The sequence below is a fragment of the Triticum dicoccoides genome, chromosome 4B (genome assembly GCF_002162155.2).
Source record: "Triticum dicoccoides isolate Atlit2015 ecotype Zavitan chromosome 4B, WEW_v2.0, whole genome shotgun sequence".
Classification (NCBI taxonomy): domain Eukaryota; kingdom Viridiplantae; phylum Streptophyta; class Magnoliopsida; order Poales; family Poaceae; genus Triticum; species Triticum dicoccoides.
The window spans coordinates 95031113-95037665 of NC_041387.1; positions in this window are offsets into that span (position 1 = coordinate 95031113).

Here is a 6553-nt window from a genome sequence, read left to right on the forward strand (position 1 = left end):
TGACGTTGCCTCTGGATGAACAGGACGACCCCGTGGAGGGCTGGATGAACAGTAGACGGTGGAGGGGTGCCCGTGGAGGGGTGTAGCCGGTGGAGTAGCGCGTGATGGAGGCTGGATGAACAGGAGCCCGTGGAGGCTGGAGGAGGTCGACGATGGAGATGAACAGTATCTTGTGGAGTCCCGTTTTGCGGTACGCCACACCCCTCCCGATGAACAAGACCCCCGTTTCGACCGTAGCGCTCCAACACAAGTTCGTTTCGTCCGTTTTGCGGTACGCCACACCCCTCCCGATCAATAGGGCCCCTGTTTTGATTGTAGCGCTCCAACACAAGTCCGTTTCATCCGTTTTGCAGTACGCCACACCCCTCCCGATCAACAGGGCCCCCGTTTCGACCGTAGGAGGTCCGTTTCCTCCGTTTTGCGGTACGTCAGACCCCTCCCGATGAACAGGATCCCGTTTCGAATGTGGCCGGTCGAACACAAGGCTGTTTCCTCCGTTCTGCGGTACGCCAAGCCTCGTTTTCATCGCCTGTTCTGTCCAAGCCGGTTGGCTCCCACGCGTTCCGTTGCCTCCCGATGAACACGACGCATTCCGTTGCCTCCCCATGAACACGACGATGACGCTGTTTCTCCGTTCCGTCCCAGCCATGTACACGAGCCCTGACCGTACGTATGCGCGAGTAGGCGTTCGAGACCCCGCCCGTATGTACACATACGTGGCCATATTTTCTTTCTTGCACAATGGCTGTTGTACGTACATGTACATGCTACGTGCGCTCCTCTACTACGACACGTACGCGCCTCTACTACAACACGTGCGCGCCTCTACTACGACATGTGCATGCCTCTACATCCACCAGTATGTACGTGCATGTTCGTGACTAGAATGACAATGCTACGTGCGCTTCGACCAGGTGGGTCCCGACTGTCAGGAACTTCCTTGCGTATGAAGATGTAGCTGGTGGGTCCCAGCAGTCAAGGGGCGAATCGTTTTTTTTTGCCCGGACGCACTTCCTTGCGTGCGAAGGTGTAGCTGGTGGGTCCCAGCAGTCAGGGGGGAAAGGTTTTTTTTCGCGAAATATGGTGGCCGTCCGGTGGATCCCTGCTATCAGGTGGAGGAATCATTATTTTCCGCGTAATAAGGAGGCACTTCCTTGCTGCGGCCGTGGACCCAGCTGTCGGCCTCTCCATGTACATTCCACGTCTGATGGAAGTCGTTCCTTGACCACATTGACCACGCTGCGCCGAGAGCACCAGGGCGGTGGATGACGGCGACGCCTAGGAAGGGGACGACAGGGAGCCGGGAAAGACGCGGCAGTGGAAACCCGCGCGGAGAGGAGTACGAGGGTTCACTAGTTTGGCTGCGGTGTGAGGCTGCCATCACCGCAGGGCCTTGCCAGCGGTGGGAATAGTAGGGGGCGGTGAGGCCTCCGCGGCAGCACAGCCGGCCACGGAAGGCAGGAGCATGCGGCACGACCGGCGCTGCTTTGGGCGGCTAGAGCAAGAAGACTAGAGGTTGAAGAAGCACTACGGCCATTGGATGGACATCGTACGGTCACTGGAGCTAGAATCGTTTACATTGACTAAGTTGACAAAGCCCTCCGTCTCCGTCAACTTAGTAGGCCCACAAGTCAGCCTCCCACCAAGGTGGGTCCCAGCTAGCAGGGGGAGTATTCATTTTTTTGTGCGTAATAAGGAGGCACTTCTGGTGGGTCCAAGCTGACAGCGGGGGGAACGTTTTTTCACGAAATACGGTGGCCCATCCGGTGGGTCCTAGCAGTCAGGGGCAAACATCTTTTTCGCAAAATACCGGTGGCCCGTCCGATGGGTCCCTGCTGTCAGGTGGAGGAATAATTATTTTTCGCGTAATAAGGAGGCACTTCCTTGCGGCTGTCGTGGACCCAGCTGTCAGCCTCTCCACGTACAGTACTCTTGCGATGGAAGTCGGTCCTTGACCACATTCACCATGCCGTGCCGAGAGCACCATGGCGGTGGACGACGGCGAGGCCTAGGAAGGGGACAACACAGAGCCGGGGAAGATGCGGCAGTGGATGCCCACGCGGAGAGGAGTACGAGGGTTCACTAGTTCGGCTGCGATGTGAGGCTGCCATGGCCGCAGTATAGAAGGGGGTGTGGGTGAGTGGAGGGATGGCCTGGCCGGTGGTGGGAGTAGTATGGGGGCGGTGAGGCCTCCACGGTAGCACAGTCGGCCATGGGAGGTAGGAGCAGGCGGCAAGACCGGCGCTGCTTTGGGCGGCTGGAGCAAGAAGACCAAAGGTTGAAGAAGCACTATGGTCGTTGGATGGACATCATACGGTCACTGGAGTATTGACTAAGTTGACAAAGCCCTCCGTCCCCGTCAACTTGGTAGCCCCACAAGTCCACCCAACAATATGGTGGGTCCCAGCTAGCAGGGGGTATTCATTTTTTTGGGCCTAATAAGGAGGAACTTCCTTGCGTGTGAAGATATAGCTGGTGGGTCCGACCTGTCAGCGGTGGAACTTTTTTCGCGAAATACAGAGGCTCTTCCTGTGGGTCCTAGCTATTAGGTGAAGGAATCATTATTTTGCGCGTAATAAGGAGGCATTTCCTTGCGTGTGGCCGTGGACCCCGCTGTCAGCCTCTCCACGTACAGTACCATGTTGACCAGGCCACGCCGAGAGCACCAGGGTGGTGGACGACGGCGAGGCCTGATAGCCCACAAGTGTAGGGGATCGCAACAGCTTTCGAGGGTAAAGTATTCAACCCAAATTTATTGATTCGACACAAGGGGAGCCAAAGAATATTATTGAGTTTTAGCAGTTGAGTTGTCAATTCAACCACACCTGGATAACTTAGTATCTGCAGCAAAGTGTTTAGTAGCAAAGTAGTACGATAATAAAGGTAACAGTGGCAAAAGTAAAGATAATAGTTTTGTAGAAATTGTATCAGTAGCAACGGAAAAGTACATAAGCGAAGCACAATATGTGAAAAGCTCGTAGGCATTGGATCAGTGATGGATAATTATGTCGGATGCGATTCCTCATGTAATAGCTATAACATAGGGTGACACAGAACTAGCTCCAATTCATCAAAGTAATGTAGGCATGTATTCCGAATATAGTCATACGTGATTATGGAAAAGAACTTGCATGACATCTTTTGTCCTACCCTCCCGTGGCAGCGGGGTCCTTACGGAAACTAAAGGATATTAAGGCCTCCTTTTAATGGAGAACCAGAACAAAGCATTAGCACATAGTGAATACATGAACTCCTCAAACTACGGTCATCACCAAGAAGTATCCCGATTATTGTCACTTCGGGGTTGTCGGATCATAACACATAATAGGTGACTATAGACTTGCAAGATAGGATCAAGAACTCACATATATTCATGAAAACATAATAGGTTCAGATCTGAAATCATGGCACTCGGGCCCTAGTGACAAGCATTAAGCTTAGCAAAGTCATAGCAACATCAATCTCAGAACATAGTGGATACTAGGGATCAAACCCTAACAAAACTAACTTGATCACATGGTAAATCTCATCCAACCCATCACCGTCCAGCAAGCCTACGATGGAATTACACATGCACGGCGGTGAGCATCATGAAATTGGTAATGGAGGATGGTTGATGATGACGACAGCGACGAATCCCCCTCTCCGGAGCCCCGAACGGACTCCAGATCAGCCCTCCCGAGAGAGATTAGGGCTTGGCGGTGGCTTCGTATCGTAAAACGTGATAAAACTTCCTCTCTGATTTTTTTCTCTACGAGACGGAATAAATAGAGTTGGAGTTGAGGTCAGTGGAGCCTCAGGGGGCCCATGAGACAGGGGGCGCGCCCAGGGGGTGGGCGCGCCCCCCACCCTCGTGGACAGGGTGTGGGCCCCCTGGTCTTGATTCTTTCGCCAGTATTTTTTATATTTTTCAAAACTTGTCTCCGAAGATTTTCAGGACATTCCGAGATCTTTTGTTTTCTACACATAAAACAACATCATGGCAGTTCTGCTAAAAATAGCGTCAGTCCGGGTTAGTTTCATTCAAATCATGCAAGTTAGAGTCCAAAACAAGGGCAAAAGTGTTTGGAAAAGTAGATACGTTGGAGACGTATCAACTCCCCCAAGCTTAAACCTTTGCTTGTCCTCAAGCAATTCAGTTGATAAACTGAAAATGATAAACAAAAACTTTTACAAACTCTGTTTGCTCTTATTGTTGTAAACATGCAAAGCCAGCATTCAGGTTTCAAAAAATATTATGAACTAACCATACTCACAATAACACCCCGGTCTCACAATTACTCATATCAATGGCATAATCAGCTAGCGAGCCATAATAATAAAACTCGGATGACAACACTTTCTCCAAACAATCATAACATGATATAACAAAATGGTATCTCGCTAGCCATTTCTGAGACCGCAAAACATAAATGCAGAGCACCTTTAAAGATCAAGGACTGACTAAACATTGTAATTCATGGTAAAAGAGATCCAGTCAAGTCATACCCAATATAAACCAATAGTAATGAATACAAATGACAATGTGCTCTCCAGCGGGTGCTTTTTAATAAGGAGGTGATGAATTCAACATAAAAGTAAATAGATAGGCCCTTCGCAGAGGGAAGCATGGATTTGTAGAGGTGCCAGAGCTCGATTTTAAAATAGAGATTGAATAACATTTTGAGCAGCATACTTTCACTGTCAACGCAACAACTATGAGATGACTGTATCTTCCATACTACATGCATTATAGGCAGTTTCCAAACAGAATGGTAAAAGTTTATACTCCCCCACCACCAACAAGCATCAATCCATGGCTTGCTCGAAACAACGAGTGCCTCCAACTAACAACAACCCTGGGGGAGTTTTGTTTAATTTTTGATCTTTTTGGATCATGGGATTGGGCATCCCGGTTACCGGCCCTTTCTCGTGAATGAGGAGCGAAGTCCACTCCTCTTGAGAATAACCCACCTATCATGGAAGATATAGGCAGCCCTAGTCAAAACATGAGCTGCTCGAGCATACAAAACATAATTACATTTGAAGATTTGGAGTTTGGCACATACAAATTTACTTGGAATGGCAGGTAAATACCGCATATAGGAAGGTATGGCGGACTCATATGGAACAACTTTGGGGTTTAAGGAGTTTGGATGCACAAGCAGTATTCCTGCTTAGTACAAGTGAAGGCTAGCAAAAGACTGGGAAGCGACCAACTGAGAGAGCGACAATAGTCATAAACATGCACTAAAATTAATTCACACTGAGTACAAACATGAGTAGGATATAATCCACCATGAACATAAATATCATGAAGGCTATGTTGATTTGTTTCAACTACATGCGTGAACATGTGCCAAGTCGAGTCACTCAATTTATTAAAAGGAGGATACCATCCCATCATACCACATCATAATCATTCTAATAGCATGTTGGCACGCAAGGTAAAACCATTATAGCTCATAGATAATCAAGCATGGCACAAGCAACTATAATCTCTAGATGTCATTGCAAATATGTTTACTTCATAATAAGCTGAATCAGGAACGACGAACTCATCATATTTACAAAAACAAGAGAGGTCAAGTTCATACCAGCTTTTCTCATCTCAATCAGTCCATCATATATCGTCATTATTGCCTTTCACTTGCACGACCGAATGATGTGTATAATAATAATAGTGCACGTGCATTGGACTAAACTGGAATCTGCGAGCATTCAACTCAGAGAGGAGACAAAGTAATATGGGCTCTAAATTAAATAAACAATCATGCAAATGGGAGCCACTAAACATTTTCAATCTGGTCTTCTACTCTCGACCCCCAAAGGAAAGAAAAGAAAAGAAAACTATTTACACGGGAAAACTCCCAACAAGTAAGAAGAAGAACAAGAAATCTTTTTGGGTTTTCATTTTAATTTTACTACAAGCATGGAAATTAAACTAACTAATTTTTTGGGTTTTTCTTAAGGTTTATCAAATACATAAGAAGAAAGCTAGAAAAAGAAAATTAAACTAGCATGGATAATACAATGAAAGAGTACGAGCACCGACGATTAGAATAGTGTGTGAACATGAATGTAAAGTCGGTGAGAAATACGTACTCCCCCAAGCTTAGGCTTTTGGCCTAAGTTGGTCTAATGCCACGGACCGTGGCTACTCTCCCCGGTGTACTGAGGGGTGTAATCAGGATACCACTAGCTGGCCGTCTCCTCCGAATCCCACTGGTAAGATGATGCTCCGCGTCCCCCACCCTCGTGGACAGGGTGTGGGCCCCCTGGTCTTGATTCTTTCGCCAGTATTTTTTATATTTTCCAAAACTTGCCTCCGAGGATTTTCAGGACATTTTGAGAACTTCTGTTTTCTACACATAAAACAACATCATGGCAGTTCTGCTAAAAACAGCGTCAGTCCGGGTTAGTTTCATTCAAATCATGCAAGTTAGAGTCCAAAACAAGGGCAAAAGTGTTTGGAAAAGTAGATACGTTGGAGACGTATCAAGACCTAGTAAGGGAACGACACGGAGCCAGGGAATACTCGACAGTTGTTTCCCACGCAGACGAGTACAAGGGT